The sequence below is a fragment of the Gossypium hirsutum genome, chromosome A10 (genome assembly GCF_007990345.1).
Source record: "Gossypium hirsutum isolate 1008001.06 chromosome A10, Gossypium_hirsutum_v2.1, whole genome shotgun sequence".
Taxonomy (NCBI): domain Eukaryota; kingdom Viridiplantae; phylum Streptophyta; class Magnoliopsida; order Malvales; family Malvaceae; genus Gossypium; species Gossypium hirsutum.
Window position 1 is genome coordinate 67862891 of NC_053433.1, and position 17729 is coordinate 67880619.

The following is a 17729-nucleotide window of genomic DNA, read 5'->3' on the forward strand; positions in this document are numbered from 1 at the left end:
TTAGAACACATATTTTGCAACTTTTGCAATTTAGTCCTAAAAGTCCAATTAAGCACTTTATTAGTAAAATTTCTTAACGATATTTTTACACAATATTTTAATCAATAAATAAACCTTAAAACCTAATCAAAATAAATTTTTTGACTTCGAATTTGTGGATCTAAAACCATTGTTCCGTTTAGGCCCTAAATCGGGTTGTTACAGCAACTTCTGTAAATAAGCCCTAATAGGCAAATTAAACATGCAATCTATAAAATTTCTTATCAATACTCTAACACATGCATCTAATCACTCGGTAAATCATAAAAAAAATTAATCAAAATAAACTTTTCTATCTCAGATTTGTGGTTTCGCAACCACTATTCCATTTAGGCCCTATTTCGAGATGTTACATTCCTGCCGTGACAGTTCCCTCTTATCTCCTCAGATCCCCATCATCTTTCAGTATGTTTTGTAATAAACAAAACTTGATGGGCCATAAAAGATGGAAAAGATATTTTATAATTCACTTAGTACACGTTGAATGATGTATGCTATTTTTTGACATGCACGGTGTTTGAAATGCATAGTTATAGCTCGATGACCCATTTTATAAAAGGTTGTAATTTTATAAAATACGGCCTGCGTGTCGTGCCTTACTATTATTCTCTTGTATTTCTCTACTCATCTTACTCCCTCGTATGTAAAACAAGTTTCTGTATATTGTAATTTGCAAAAAGTTGTTGTGGGTTTGACATGAAGGAAGATGAGCCAATCAGTGTGGATCAATAGCTTGTGAAGACCGCTTTCACCTTTAGGTTTCCTTTTGGTTCTCCCATTGGCTTGGGATGAACCACCATAGTTTATGGGCTATAACTATTGCATTTATTTATTGCTTTATTTATTCATGCATGAGATGCTGTGGATGTCTAAAGCATGCAAATTAGGTAATAATAAACCTCATTAATTGATGAGATCAATTAAAAGATTAAATGGACTAAAGTAGACCATAGTTGGTGAGATGCAACATCTTTAATAAAATCTATCTATTAAAATATTAAGTCATCATGGCCTTCCAATTTTGCCCTCGTTAAGGCCTCGATCAATACTATGTAGGTCATTTCAAAGCAGAGTACTAGTATTTATCTTGGTTAAACGCGAACAATAAAAAAGTGATATTCGCTGGTTAAGAATTGGTTAATGACTTAACTAGGTTACTCTAATAGGATTAGAAACCTAGAGGCAAGTAATTTGGATAAATCATAAGATGATTAGAACAAGAGTTCTTCACCAAATTGTAGGAGTTACATAAGATGTAATTAGCAAATGATTGCTTACCTAAATAACCATAATCTTGAGAGTAAAGCCAAAACTGACTTAAGAAGAGGTGAAATATGGATCCTTAACCCACTAGAAATACTTTTAAGAAAGTTTTTTTCGAAATTAATATATGAGGGTTATTAATTTTTAAATAAAATAGTGGAACATGTTTAATAAAGCCCTTTTAATGATTGATATAAACATGGTAAATTTATTCACACGCATATTTTATTATTATAGATATATTATGGCTGCAAACAATACACTCTCATTGCGATCAGTGGTTTGAACTTTCTTGACTAGTTCTGTAACTTGAGGATTGTCCTCAAACAAGAACGAAAATTATATGTCATTGAACAGCCACTTCCTATTGAACCATCTGGTAATGCCTCGAGAGCTAATAGAGATGCTTACAAGAAGCATCTTGATGACTGATAAACCGTAATTTATACATATTTTTACCACATGCCTAACGCATTTTTGGATGATTTCTCCTTAGATTTGGTGAATTCAATGCTCCTAATCCTTTAATTTCATGTTTTATACTTAGGTGAGCATAGGAGAGTAAAAGGACCAAGAAACGGGCCAAAAACGGAGAAAACGGGCCAACGTGGGAAATCAGCACACCCGTGTAAGTTTAACAGGCTTTGGCATAGCCTTAAGTAATTGCACACGGGCGTGTCCCTGCCTAACCCAAGTTTAGTCCAATTCAAAAAAGGCCAATTTTGAGGGCTCTTAGGCATTCCAAAGCATATTTAAACACTTGAGGAGGCACTTAGGAAGGGGACGCAGAGTAGGAAGCAAGGAATTACTCAGGGAAAGCCGATTGATCCATCTCAATAGCCGGATTCATCATCAAGACTAGAGATCTCCCTTCAAGTTCCTTCAGGATTTTGGGTTTTCTTATGTTTTGTTATCTTTATGCTTTTGAGATGTTTTCTTTCATAAGTATGAGCTAAACCCCTAAATACCTAAGGGGAAGGAAACTTAAGACAAATCTTGTTATTATTATCTGAATTTTATGATAAATATTTGACTTGTTCTTAATTATGTGTTCTTAATTCTTGTTTTGATATTCCAGGATATTGATTCAAGTTAAGCTCTTATTCAGAGGAGGAATAGACCCTGTCTAAGAGTATATTTGTCATAATTAAGCGGAGTTGATTGCGCACCTAAAGATAGGGTGACAAGATTTTGCCGGATTAGGGTGAAACCTAATAAGGGAATCCATAGATCGAGTTAATGCAATTCTAGGGTGTTAATTAGAAAGAGATTTCAATTATTCAACCTAGGGTTAGACGTTATTAGACTCAAGAGAGATAATAATATAACTTAAGGATTTCTACGAATCAAGTCAAATGAATAATTCGTCTGATTCAGAATCAAATAACAAGTGAAGTCTAGGTCGATCTATCCTTAGGTATTGTCTCAATCAATCAAATTTTCCCAAAAGTATTTTCCTAAGTTTTTCTTTCTGTGCATTCTTAGTTAGTAATTAGTTTAGAAAAGCAAACCTCTTAAATTTTAGGCTAGATAATAAAAAGAAATTAATTACTAATACTCGTAGTTCCTTTGGGTTCGACAATCCGGTCTTGGTGCACTATACTACTGTTCGATAGGTACACTTGCCTTAATCGTGATAATAAGTTAGTCTCAAGAACGTTTCACTTATAAATCTTTAAAACCTTTTACAAATATCGTTCATCAAGTTTTTTGCGCCGCTGCTGGGGGGAAACTCATTGTTATTACTTTAGCCACTTTACTTTTATTACAATTTAAATTTTTATTTTTTTAATTTTTCTCTTATTTTTTTTAATTTTTCTCTTATTTCCTTCTGACAGGTTTTTCTTGTTTATGACCAGAAGAAACCTGTCAGGACCACTACTTTTTGATGGTGAGATCGACCGCATAGTCCACAGAAATCAGAGAGAAATAAGGCGAAGCCTAATGTAATATCCCGAATTAGGGCCTAATCGGAATAGTGGTTTCGTGACCATAAATCTGAGATAGAAATAATTATTTTATAATTATTTTTAGGTTTATGATATGATTGCATGATTGTGTGAAAATTTCGTGATGAAATTCTATGCCTAAAGTGCTTAAATTGAAAGTAGGGACTAAATCGAATAAGTTGCAAAACTTGCATTCTAGAAGTTTTTAGTATGAAATTGTTTTGGAATATTAATGAGGAGGTCTTAAATAGCAATTTGACCAATTTTAAGTTCATGGACAAAATTAGGACATGGAAGGAATTTTTGGAAAGTTTAGTAGTAATGGTATTTTGGTCATTTAGTTATTAAAATGAATTAAAAACAAAATTAAAAGCCAATTTTTGTCCATCTTCTTCATTAGGCTGAAATTTCAAGGGTTCTCCATAGCTAGGGTTTGTTTCAAGCTTCCAAGCTCCATAATCAAGAAAGAATGGAATCGACCTCAATTGAGGAAAAGAAAAGATTGTGGACTAAATTGCAAAATCTTTGTATTTTGGTACCAAGGTAAGTTCATGTGTAAATAATGTATCATAATGGTTATTTTTAAGTTATTGATGTTAATTATATGTTATGCTGAATTTTATTATGAAATGTATGCTTTGTGGTTAATTTCAAATAATATGTAAATTATGTGAACTACTTGTTAAATATAATTGTTACCGAGTATTGATTTCGGCATTCTACGGAAGACGACAAGGATAAGTGTTCGAGGAAAAATCCCGTTTGAACCTTAGGAATAGATTAGGATACAAGTGACATGTCACTAGGATGATTGAGCATCCGAACTCGTTGAGTTGAGTCCGAGTTCACTTATGGATGCGAATGTCCGAACTCGTTGAGTTGAGTCCGAGTTCGTGAGATGTAACTAGGCATCCGAACTTGTTGAGTTGTGTCCGAGTTCACTTATGGATGCGAACACCTGAGCTCGTTGAGTTGAGTCCGAGTTCGCTTATGGGCGGGTTACATGATTGCTTGATTGCATATATGGCACTTATGTGCAAGTTATCCATGTATCCGAATTATATTCCGATGTGTTCAACGGGTAAAGTTCTACTCAATGGAGGAATATTCAAGATGTAAAGAGAAGTATTGGTGAGTGATGTGAAATGGTTATTTTGGACAGGTATGTATTTAACCCTCGGGTTGAGTATTGATACAACCACGATAAGGTAATAAGATGATGAAAAATGATTAAAAATGTGATATGTGTTTTAGTGATACATGCTAATGTTGATTGGTATGACTGTTTGTTATGTTACTTATTATTTGCATATGAACTTACTAAGCATTTATGCTTACTCCCTCCTTCTTACTCATTGTAGTTTTGGACAAGCCAGCTCAAGAGTCGGGATAGGTCGAAGGCTCAGTCACACTATCCGGAAGACTTTTGGTAATGGCTTGTAAATTTAAGTATGGCAAGTATAGCAATATACTTTTTTTGTGTAAATGATCTTATGGTATGGTGATGGAATGGTTGAGGAAATGCTTGATAATGATAAATTATGAAAATATTTAGTTTAGATTATATTTGATGTTAAGGAAAATTATTAAGATACTTAGTGCATAAAAACTCATAAAAGGGATGAAATTTGCCGTAAACAGAATACTGCAGCAACACTGACGTGAGTTTAAAAATTTACTAAAAATCATAGAAATTGAAATTGGTGATGGAATACATATCAAATTTAAGCTTATTATGTCTAGTTTCACATGAAACAAATGAAACAGGTAAAAGAATTATATGTTACAAGATATTTGAATTTTAGTGAAACAGGGTCATAGCAGTTTCTGAATCCCCTGTTCCAACTTCATAAATTCACCATAAATTGTAAAGATATAATTAGGTAGTGTATTTTATATTCTCAGAATCCTTATTGAGTCTAGTTTCATTAGAAACAAACCTCATAGTCATATCGATTTTTTAAAGAGAGAAATGTGGTTCGTAGTAAACAGAGGTCAGACCAGTCAAGTCCTGAAACAGGGGTAACTTTAACTAATAAACTGTACTAATTGGCCCAACCAAAAATTCTAGAAAAAAATTAGTAGATAGGTATATGAGTCTAGATTTAGGGAAAATTTATGGATATTGATTTCGAGTTTTGTAACTCGAGATATGATTTTTCTTGTGATTGTGATGCAAGTAGCTTAAAAGCTGTGAATGTAGAAATAAATAATCCAAAGTTCTAAATATGTTAAATTAAGCTTAGTAACACCTCATACTCGACTCCGACGACGGTCTCGGGCGTGGGGGCGTTACACCTAAGATACACATAGGACGAGACTTCAACGACAACCGAGGAGATGGATGAAAACCAAGAAAATTCGCTACCTCCTGCAATTGCTGTTAATCAGAATCCTGCTCCGTGCACTATGTATGATTATGCTAAACCTTCTTTAATAGGAACTGAATCAAGCATAGTTAGATCGGTTGCAGCCACAAATACTTTTGAATTGAAACCTAACACAATTCAAATGATACAACAATTTGTTTAGTTTGATGGTTTGCAGAATGAGGATCCCAACGCTCACTTGGCAAATTTCCTAGAATTTTGGAATACCTTTAAAATTATTGGCGTTTCTGATGGTGCCATTCACCTTCGGTTGTTTCCCTTTTTGTTAAGAAATAAGGCTAAACAATGGTTCAACTCATTGCCACGAGGGTCAATCACTACTTGGGAATAAACGACTGAAAAGTTTTTATTAAAATATTTTCCACCGGTTAAAATAGCCAAATTACGTAATGATATCTCTTCTTTTGTGCAGATGGATTTAGAAACACTCTACGTTGCCTGGGAGAGATACAAGGACCTTTTGAGAAGGTTCCCTCACCATGGGTTACCGCTTTGGCTACAGGTTCAAATGTTCGATAATGGCCGGAATCCCTTGACTCAGCAGATGATTGATGTAGCCGTTGGAGGAACTATCAATAATAAGACACCTGAGGTGGCTTACGAATTTATAGAGAAGATGTCACTGAATAACTATCAGTGACAAGTTATGAGAACAAAGCCGACGAAAGCAGCCAGTATTTTCAAGCTCGACGCGGTTACTATGCTATCTAACCAAGTAGGACTCTTAAATAAAAAGATTGACGGTTTGTGTGGTTCTACTCAGGTACATCCAGGGAAGAGGTGCTTTTAGAATGGAGGAGGATCATGCAAAGAATATCAACCCTTCAACCCTAGCATTGAGGAGGAACAAGTCCAATATATGGGTAACAATAACTCTAGATCCCAAAATAACTCATATAGTAACACTTATAATGCAGGTTGGAGGAACCATCCCAACTTCTCGTGGGCGGTCAAGGAAATCAAAAGCCACAACATCCTCCGGGTTTTCAACAACCACCTTACCAGTAAGAAAAGAAGCTGAACCTTGAGGAGATGCTAACCAAATTCATCTTGGTGTCAGAAACTCGTTTTCAGAATACTGAGACAGCACTCAAAAATCAACAAGCATCAATCCAGGGGCTCGATGCTCAGATTGGACAGCTCGCTAAGTTAATTTTCGAAGGACCACAGGTAGCCTACCAAGCAACACTGAATCTAACCCAAGGGAGCAACTCAACGCGATTGCCATTAGATGAGGAAGGGTTAATTGCAAAACCAAGGCCAGAAACGGTGGTAAGCAAAGGTAAGAATGAGGTAGCCAAAATGACCCAAAGCCGGTAAGTACAGAATATAAACCTCGTGTGCCATACCCCAATACGACAAGGAAAGACAGATCAGATGAACAATTTGGTAAATTCCTTAAACTTTTAAAGAAACTACATATAAAATTTACGTTTATTGAAGTCATTTCGCAGATGCAAAACGCAGTCAAATTCTTAAAAGAGCTTTTAACAAATAAACGAAAGTTGGATGAGGCGTCGCATGTGGAATTGAATGCAGTTTGCTCAGCCATATTACAGAATAAGCTACCCAACAAATTGGAAGATCCAGCGAGTTTTACGGTTCCTTGTTTAATTGGTAGTTTAGATGTTCATAATGTATTGACTGATTTAGGGGCAAGCATTAATGTTATGCCTTATAAAATGTTTAAACAGCTAGGTATTGGAAAACCATTAGATTTCCTAGGGGTATCATTAAAGATGGTCTTGGAAAACCCAGTAGACTTTGTTGTTCTAGATATGGAAGAGGATAGTAACACACCTTTAATTTTAGGATGACCCTTTTTAGCGACTGTTAGAACCATTATTGATGTTGGCACAGGTGAACTCACACTTTGTGTGGGAGACGAAACAATTACCCTTCAAGCTCGTAATTCGAGTAATACATCAAAAATTAAAGGTGGTTGTATAAATCATTCTACTGGTATTGATATAAGCCATGTTCAAACAACAACAAAGGACCTATCTATGAAGAACGAAGGCTACAAATCACGGAGTTAGATGAATGGCAGACACATAAACCAAGAAAACACGATAAACCAAAACCATGCCATGAGGAGCTTAATTCTTCAAAAAATCAACTTAAAGTTGGAGACAAAGTACTACTAGATGCAGAAGATCCTCGAATCGCCACTTCTGAACCAAATGAAGAAACCCCTCTTATGGTAATTAGTATTTTTCCATACGATACGGTCGAGGTAAATCACTCCAAATTTGGTATGCTCAAGGTAAATGGTACTCGTCTTAAACCTTATGTTGATAAAATTGATAGCAAGGATAAGGAGTGTAAACTCCTTGATTCACCATGATTATGCACCAGAGAAGTAAGTCGAGCTTAGACTATAAATAAGCGCTTCTCAGGAGGCAACCCAAGCATTAACAGTATTAATTTTCTTAAATTTTAGTTATTAACATCTAACGTACTAACCGAATCATGGAATGCAGGCTTTCTAAAGCCCACACGACTAGGAACACGGGCGTGCCTTAGGCCGTGCGAAAATAGGGAAAAATTTTTCCAACACGGGAAGCGATAAGTCACCACGGCTGTGCGACATGGCCGTGGGCGAACCTGCCAAAACAAACGGGCGTTAGACACGCTCGTGCCTAAAAAACGTGGGCGAACCTGTCAAATGAACACGAGTGTGGACCTATGTATACGGGCGCGGAAGAAGGGAACGAAGCAAGACACGGCCATACGACATAGCTGTGTGCACTCACACGCCCGAGCAACACGGGTGTAGGCCGAATGTCAGACGTGCCCAAATTCAAAATTCGCCAAACACACGGCCAAAAATTAGGACACACCCATGTACCCCCAAATCTATAAAAACCCCTCACTATTCATCATCTCCTTCCCCAAAAATCCCTAACCCTAGCCACTGCAACTCTACGCCCCCTACCCCCATGCCCGTGTGCCGCCTACAACACCGATTTTGATGCCCAAGCTCTTTTTTTTCGCGTTTGTTTACTCTTTTCTCTCTTTCTCCTTTAAATATTTTGTTTATGCCATGATTTCTCTGCTCTATTTGCCTATTTTAAATGAATTCTCATAGTTAGAACAATAGAATACTTTTGCTTGTTTATAAGAATTTTGTCATTTTAGTTACTCCATTCTGCTCTACTTTTTTATTTTCCCTAGTTTCATGAAATTTATGCTTCCCATATACATTTATTCCTATTCCTATTACATTATTCCAATAATACTATAACTTGATACATTTAGTGGTTTTGTTTACTTAATCCACTACGTAAGTCTCATGAAATCTTCATATTTAATTTTGTGCTTCTGTGCTATTTTTGGGATACATTGGTTGAGTTTCTAATTTTCAATGTAGGTACAATGTCATCATCATGTCGTAAGAAGACTATTGTTCCCGCCTCGAAAAAGCGAAAGTGAGCAGCGTCATCCTCGGGTCCCATCTCGGAAAACAGACAGCCCTTCCTCCAGTTCCCACCAAGAAGTCAGGAGGAACTTTTTTAGATACTTCGGGTGTGGGCCGCTGCATTGACTGGACTGTGCTTGAACAAGTTTAGTTGGCTGTCGATGTCCAAGCCCTCCTGACAACCGATCTATGTGAACTCTTCTTTGCGATCATCAAGCTGATGTACCTTGAGCTTACACTTGAACTTTGCTCAACCTTCCATGTTCAAGATGTCATGACCAACTTCGAAGACCCTGAAACGGTCCAGTTCAATCTCAGTGGTTTTGTCCGCCAGTTAAGTGTGCTTGAGTTTGGTATCGCTTTGGGCCTTTATACGGAGGAGTTTAGGGACGATAACGAGCTCAATCCTCCATCACCACATCCACTACTCCCTTTCGAAGTGTTGGGATGCTTTGGTCCCCAGCTCGGCTTCCTACGATCCCTGCCGTTTCAAGGCATTGGCTCTCTCTTCCTCCTTGAGGTACCTACATGCCATCTTGCCGAACACTTTGACAAGCCAGCGAGAGAGCACCGACGTCGTCAACACTCACGAAACCTTCTTTCTATGGAGTACGGCGAATGGGCACATCTTTGACCTCGCCTACTTCATTGCCCTTGCCATTCGCGACCAGACAGAGCGACATCAAAGGGGAACATCTCCATTGGCCCCTACGTAACTCGATTGGCTCGACACTTTGGGCTTCTCAAAATAGCGGCCCAATCATCCTCCCTCACTCTCATTCGCCAGATGTCTCCACAAGGCATCTCAAGCATGTTACATATGAGGATGATTGAGAAGCGTCGAGGAACCCACCCTCCTCAGTACTGCCTCACCCAGTCCACCGAGGAGGGAGACCCCGAAGACATTACTGATGATGTCCCACCGCGTCACGAGGATCCACCGAGTTAGCCACCACCCCTCTCTCGTCCAGTTCATGCTACGGCTTCATACACTGACATTTCTGAGTGCCTTACTCGATTCGAGCAACAGTGTTTTCAGCGCTTCGATAACATTCATGTTACTCTATAGCAGATTTGTCAGCACTTCCACATCTCATCGCCACCCCCACGTCGCGAACCATCTAGCGGTGAAGATGTTTAAAAACTTTTATTTATTATTTTTATGTTTTTACTTTTATTTTAATTTAAGACTACTTTTTATTTTTCTTTAAGCTTATTTTTATTAAGTTTTATAACTATTATTTTACAATTTTTAATTTTGGCTAATTCATTACGAGTAATTATTCTTCCTTATATATTTCCTAAAAGAGTTCCTGATTCTATCATAGTTATAAAGAGCTCCAAAGCTCACTATTACTCAGGAACTTGAAACTCCATAACTTCCATACCCTGCTCGACCACGACCATAGCCAACTTAAGATATAATATTCTTTCAGCGCAGCATTTGTGGAACCCAACCTCTACCACCACCGGAGTATCCTCCTTCACCGTTATCATTGCTTTGGCTGATTATTCTCCATAACCCCAATTCAAGGAGTTTATTCATCATTCAGGAAGTTTCACTTCTCTCCATATCTTATGATTATATATCTATCTTTTTCAATATATCTATCTTTGTACATTGAGGGCAATGTACATCTTAAGTGTGGGGGGTCTTTCATATCGTCATTAGAAATCCCTGAGTTTTGTCTTATTCTCATGTGATCTTCTCATGCCATGAATAGAATCAATTTTGATTAATTTATGATTTTTATTGATATGTCTTGAATTAAAACATAGGCATTCATGCATTGATTGTTTAAACTTTAAGATATTAAAGAATCAAGCATGATAACTTGATTTTTGAATTTAAAATTTTATAGGTTGTTTCTTTCAAGTTTAGGTATTATCTTGAGCTGAAATTCACAAGTTTAAATATCAAAAAACCATAGTTTTTGTGAGATTTTGAGCCTTTAGAGCATCTATCATTTCTTTCATGCTCACTTTTATTGTTACTTTAAGTGCGTCTGTATTGAATTATTATTCTAGAACTTGCTTGACTATGCATGTCAGGACCACATCATTTGATTTGATATGTCAAAATGATAAAGGCACTTAGGTTTCACCCACTCATTCGACAAAAGTCTACCTTCATAATTAACCCTTAGTAAACCCCTTTGAACCTAACAAGCCATTAATTGATTTACTGTGATATCCTGAATTAGGGCATAAACGGAATAGTGGTTTCGAAACCACAATTCTAAAGTAGAAAAATTTATTCCGATTAATTTTTATAATTTATTGAGTGATTAGATGCATGTGTTAGAATATCGATAGAAAATTTCATGAATTGCATGTCTAATTTGCCTATTAGGACTTAATTGCAAAAGTTGATAAATATGAGTTTTAGATGTTAAAGGATTTAATTGAAGAGCATAATTGAAGTAGAGGTCCTTAAATGGTAATTATATTAGGTTTTCATGGACAAAAGTGGACATACATAGGTAGAAATAACCAAAGTTTTTAATGAAGTGTATTTTAGTCGTTTGGTAATTAAAAGATTAAAAAAAAGGAAAAAGATGGCAAAATATGTCCATCTTCTTCATTAGGACGAAATTTCAAGGGTTCTCCATAGCTAGGGTTTGTTTCAAGCTTTCAAGCTCCATAGTAAGTGATTCCAAGCCCCGTTTTTAATGTTCTTTACATTTTTTGAGTCCCGATAACTTGATTTAGCTTATTCTAGCAATAATTTAACCTAGGGTTTAAATTTTAAAAAAATAATCATAGGTGAAATGTGTTTATTTTGATGTTTTATGGTAGAATATGAAGCTTTAAATTGTGTTAAACAACTTTTGCTGAATGATTTTACATGAAAACGAGTAAAATGACATAATCGGTAAAACTACCTAATGTTTATAACTACATGTTAGAGTGAGAATTTGATGTTGCCATAGAAGGGAAAAATGATCAGCATGTCATACAACATAATAATTTTGGAAAAAAAATTTAATTTCTCAGTTTAGGGGCAAAATTGTAATTTTGCCAAAGTTAGAGTTAAGGACTATTTTGATAAATGTGAGTATAAAATCAGCTAAATGCGTTATTTTAGACCAAGTAAGATGTGGAATCGACCTTGATCGGGGAAAGGAAAAGATTGTGGACTAAATTGTAAAATTTCTTTATTTTGTACCGAGGTAAGTTCAGGTGTAAATGTAGTAACATAATTTTCATTTTAAGTAATTTAATGTTATTTATATGATATGATGATTAATATCATGAAATATTATGCTTTGTGGTTATTACTGAGTAATATGCAAATTATGTTGCTACTTGTTAAATATGAATTGCTATCGAGTATCGGTTTCGACATTCCGTGGAAGACGGCAAAGATGTGTGATCGAGGAAAATCTCGTTTGAACCTTGGGAATAGATTAGAATACAAGTGACATGTCACTAAGATATTTGAGTACCGAGCTCGTTGAGTTGAGTCCGAGTTCACTTATAGGCGGGTTACATGGTAACTTGGCTACATAATTTCCGCAGGCTATTGAGTTTGTCTAGCTGCGGGTATGGCACTTATGTGCATGAAATCCGTGTATTCGAATCATATTCCGATGTGTTCAACGGGTAAATCTTAAGTGGATAAGGTGGGTACCTAAAATGAAGGTGACATGTTGGTAAGTGTGGTGAATGAGAAAATTTGTACAAGTATGTACTTAACCCTCGAGTTGAGACTTCAATATAACCATAATATGGTAGGATCATGAATGAGAAATATGATATGAATGCTTTGGTGATATTATGCAAATGTGGATTTCATATTATTGCATGGTTATGTTACTTGCTATTTAGATGTGAACTTACTAAGAAATTATGCTTACTCCCTCCTCTCTATTCTTTGTTGTTTTGTCAAGCCGGCTAGGAGATCGGGAATGGCCGGAGGCATGCTCACACTATCAACAAACTATTTCGGTATAATGACTTGTATATTTTGGGAATATGGCATGTATAGCATTATAATCATTTTGTGTATATAATCTTATGATATGGCTCATGGATGGCATGGAAATGTTTGAGAATGATTAGCTATTGGAGTGGCTAATAAAGATTGTATTTGAGAACACGTATGCTTTATGTGCTCACTAATCTATAGAAATCCATAAAATGGTGAAATTGGCTACAAAACAGAATCACACAGCAGTAGTGTCGTGAGTTTGAAAAATAACTAAAAATAGTAGAGATAGAATTAGATGATTAATAAAATATGGAATTGAAGCTTAATGAATCTCTTTTCATGTGGAAGGAACAAAATAGGTAGAAGAGTTGTATGTTATGAGATATTTACGTTTTGGTGAAACAGGGTTAGAGCGATTTCTGGATTCCCTGTTTTGACTTTAGAAATTCATCATAAATTGTGTAAAAACAATTAGGACTCACACTTTATATGTATGGATTTATTATTGAGTCTTATTTTAAAAGAAATAGACGACATGGTCATTGGATCTCTGTACAAGAAGAAATTTGATTTGTAGTGCACAGGGGTCAGAGTAGCCGAACCCTGAAACAGGGGAGAATTTAACTAATAAACTGTACTAATTGGCCCTACCAAAAATTCTAGAAAACAATTAGTAAGTAGATATATGAGTCTAGTTTCAGGAAAAATTTACAGAATTTGATATTGAGTTTCGTAACTCAAGATATAATTTTTTTAGAGACTGTGATGCGGATGGACAGTTTACTACGAGAATTGTTTGAACTTGTTTAAATGCTAAAATAAGTTTAGTAATATCTCATGCTCGACTCTGGCGCTGGTCTCGGGTAAGGGGGCGTTACATTTGGTGGTATCAGCGCTATGGTTTAGTCAGTTCTCGGACTAACGTTGTAACACTCCAACATCCGAGTCGATTACTAAAATAGGGTCATATAACATAACCTGCTCAACTCTTCAATGGAACACTTGAGATAAAAAAAATAAAATAAAAAAAATATTTAATAGTGAAACCTTAAATCTAATGAATAATATTACCAGATTAAAACCCTTCTGTTCGTTTAATGATTTATCCCCTATTGACCGAATACACATACATAATGTAAAAATATATGATTCAATCCTATCACAATTAAGAAGTTCTAAATCAAGTTAATTTACGTTTTGAGATTTGTTACCAAACATTTTTAATTTCATACATAGAACTTTAGCCATATTCGTATGGCTTTATATACAATTATACCAAAATAGCAAACCTCCAAATAATTTTTATCTTATACATGCCATAATGTCTACTAAGGTTTAAAACAAAAGTACCAAAAAGGTTGACAAAAGTTGTGATGACTTCGTGATGGTTCCCAAGCTCTCCTTGATAAGATGATCTATGTAAAAAAAACAAAAAAAAACACACCAAGTGAGTTGTTAACTCAGTAAGTCCCAATAAAATTTAATACTATAATAATTCGATTATCTATAAACTAAATAATTAACTCCATATTATCCGAATTTAACCATGATACCACAAGGAAACATTAGGTCACAAACGTACCTTATGTATTTGGTACATACCTACCCGAACTCACCATGTACTCCTAATCTAATTATACATAATTAAAATACCATGGCAATTGTCACATACTACCATTGATGTATATATATATGTGTAATTATATATGATATACAAACCAAAAAAATTAAAGCGTAAGCCAAGTCAGTCCATCTATCAATCAAATTTCCAATTAAATTTCCAAGTGCATTTTAGATTTCCACAAATAATACTCCATAATCAACATTGCACACTTAGTGCTCGATTTGAAAGCCTGCACACATAGTGCTCTTACTTATTCGCACACATAATGCAATGTTTTCTCGCACACATAGTGCCACATAATCTAGCACACATAGTGCTGTATTTTCTTACCTCTAATCATCCCATTGACATAGATTGATCAAAAATTTCACATTCTATTCCCAATAACTCATACATACTATGATATCTTATCTAACTTAATTTTCCTAAGGACTTACCTTTTTAATCGGATGAACAACTCTGATCGGCTACTCCACCGGTTTCGCTTTCCCTTTGAACGAACTTGGCTCCCTCTGATCTTGAACTTCAACTCCAGCTAAGCAAATAAAATAACTCAATCATCATAACCCTAATTTATACTTCTTTCTCATAGTCACACACACAGAGATTCGGTATTTTCCCATACATAATTTAAAATTTAACTTTTAACTTAATGCATATCCAAACATACTTTTCATCTATTTTAATAATTTGACACATTACAAGATCAACTTCGGTAACTCACATTTTCATATTTTAGTAGCTAAGTTCATTTTCGGTTAGCAATCATTTAAAATCTATCAAGCTCATAAACTTCTAATTTCATGAATTCGACATCTTAATGCCCATTTTAATTAATCAAACAAAATTTCAAATTCAAAAATTTGGTCACTCAATTATCTTGATAAACAAAATAATCGGCAAACACACATATATCAAGCTATTTTAACCAAATTCTACTTAACATTTAAACTAAAATATACATTTAAATTTACTATATCTTCATTAGACCTTTCACTCTCAAAACATATGAATATCAATTTATTCCTTCTTCCATGTCTCTGTCACCTACTTAAATTATCACATAACATAAATTTTGTACTCTCCTATCCATCCTAACTCATTCGGTTTTAACAATTATCCATTTCTCATAAAAGAAATTAACAAATAAAATAAATATTCCATTAACCCCTATGGCTGAATGTACCAAGCATTACTGAACTAAAATTCCACAAATTTCAACCTCATAATAATCTCTACTTATTCAATACAACATGAAACAACCTCTACTCCTAACCTCTTGATATACGGCTTAATGCCCAACCACCATGAAAGTTTGATTTTTTTTTCATGACATTTCCGAAATGCATTTTAACAATTAGCTCAACATACAAAGGAAGTTAAAACTAACATTTCAAAACTTACCTCCAACTAGAAAAAGGGTTGCCGAATTTCCTTAATGAAAACTTCCCTATTTCTTTCCTTTTTGTTTCGGTTTTGGCAAGGTGGAGAAGAAGATGGACACCCCTATTCTATTTTCTCTTTTATTAATCTTTATTTTTCATCTATTTTAACTTACTTACCAATATTTAATTATAAATAATATAAACTTAGTGGAGGAAATCCTTACTTGGCCGACCACTTTGTATAAACTTGGCATTTTGACATGCAAACCCAAACCTCCCTATTTTAATACTATTTGGTCCTTACATATTCACCTATCATATTTTCTTAAGTTCTCAACTAAGTAAATCAAATGAAATTCACATTCATGAGGCTAAATTAACAATCTCAAATTTTCACACATGCAGTTCCACACATAAAGATATGCAAATTAGATTTTTTTTAAATCACTTTTGACTCGGTTTTGTGGTCTCGAAACCACATTCCGTCTAAGGTCAAATTAGGGCTGTCACAACTCTCCCTCGCATAAGGAATTTTTGTCCCCGAAAATCTTACCCGCAAATAAGTTAGGATATCGATCCTTTATAGTGTCTTCAAGTTCCCAAGTAGCTTCTTCGACCCCGTGCTTAAGCCATAGTACTTTCACTAATGGGATTTTCTTGTTTCTCAGTTCCTTTACTTCACGTGCTAAAATACGAACCGATTCTTCTTCATAACTCAAATCGGATTGAATCTCTACCTCAGATAAATTAATTATATGCGATGGATCAGATCTATAACGTCGAAGCATCAAGACATGAAAAACGTTGTGAATCTTTTCAAGTTCAGGGGGTAAAATCAATCGGTATGCAACTGGCCCAATTCGTTCAGATATTTCATACAGCCCGATGAACCTTGGACTCAATTTGCCCTTACGGCCAAATCTCAGCACCTTTTTCCAAAGTGAGACTTTAAGAAACACTTTGTCTCCAACCTGATATTCAATGTCTTTTCTTTTTAAATCTGCAGACGACTTCTGATGATCCGAAGCGGCTTTCAAACTTTCACGAATCACTTGAACTTTCTGCTCAGCATCCTTAATCAAATCAACCCCGAAGATTTTACTTTCATTAGTTCGGTACAAAACAACGGTGTACGGCATTTACGATCGTACAAAGCCTCATAAGGTGCCATCTTAATGCTTGATTGAAAACTATTGTTGTAAGCGAATTCAACCAAAGGCAAATATCTTTCCCATGAACCACAAAACTCTAGGATACAACATCTCAACATGTCTTCGAGTATCTGAATTATCCGCTTAGATTGACCATCAGTCTGGGGATGAAAAGCGGTGCTAAAGTGCAACTTGGTACCCAATGCTTCTTGTAATTTCTTCCAAAATCGTGATGTGAATCTCGGGTCTCTATCCGATACAATAGAAATACGTATTCCATGTAATCGAACAATTTGGGAGACATATAATTCTGCCAATTTATCCAGTGAGAAATCCGTACGGACAGGAATAAAATGAGCAGACTTTGTCAATCTATCAATAATAACCCAAATTGAGTCTTTCTTACTCTGCGTCAGCGGCAAACCAGATACAAAATCCATCGTGACTCGATCCCATTTCCATTCGGGTATCATGATCGGCTGAAGTAATCCTGAAGGCACTTGATGTTCTGCTTTCACTTGTTGACATATCAAACACTTCGAAACAAAGTTAGAAATGTCTCGTTTCATACCA

General features: G+C 35.4%; 1 non-coding gene across 1 annotated transcript; it reads right to left on the bottom strand.

Annotated features, from left to right (window-relative positions):
• Positions 1-6020: 6020 nt before the first annotated feature.
• Positions 6021-6127, bottom strand: LOC121208790 (small nucleolar RNA R71). The gene has a single exon (XR_005903914.1). It is a non-coding gene; the product is annotated as a small nucleolar RNA R71 (small nucleolar RNA).
• Positions 6128-17729: the final 11602 nt, after the last annotated feature.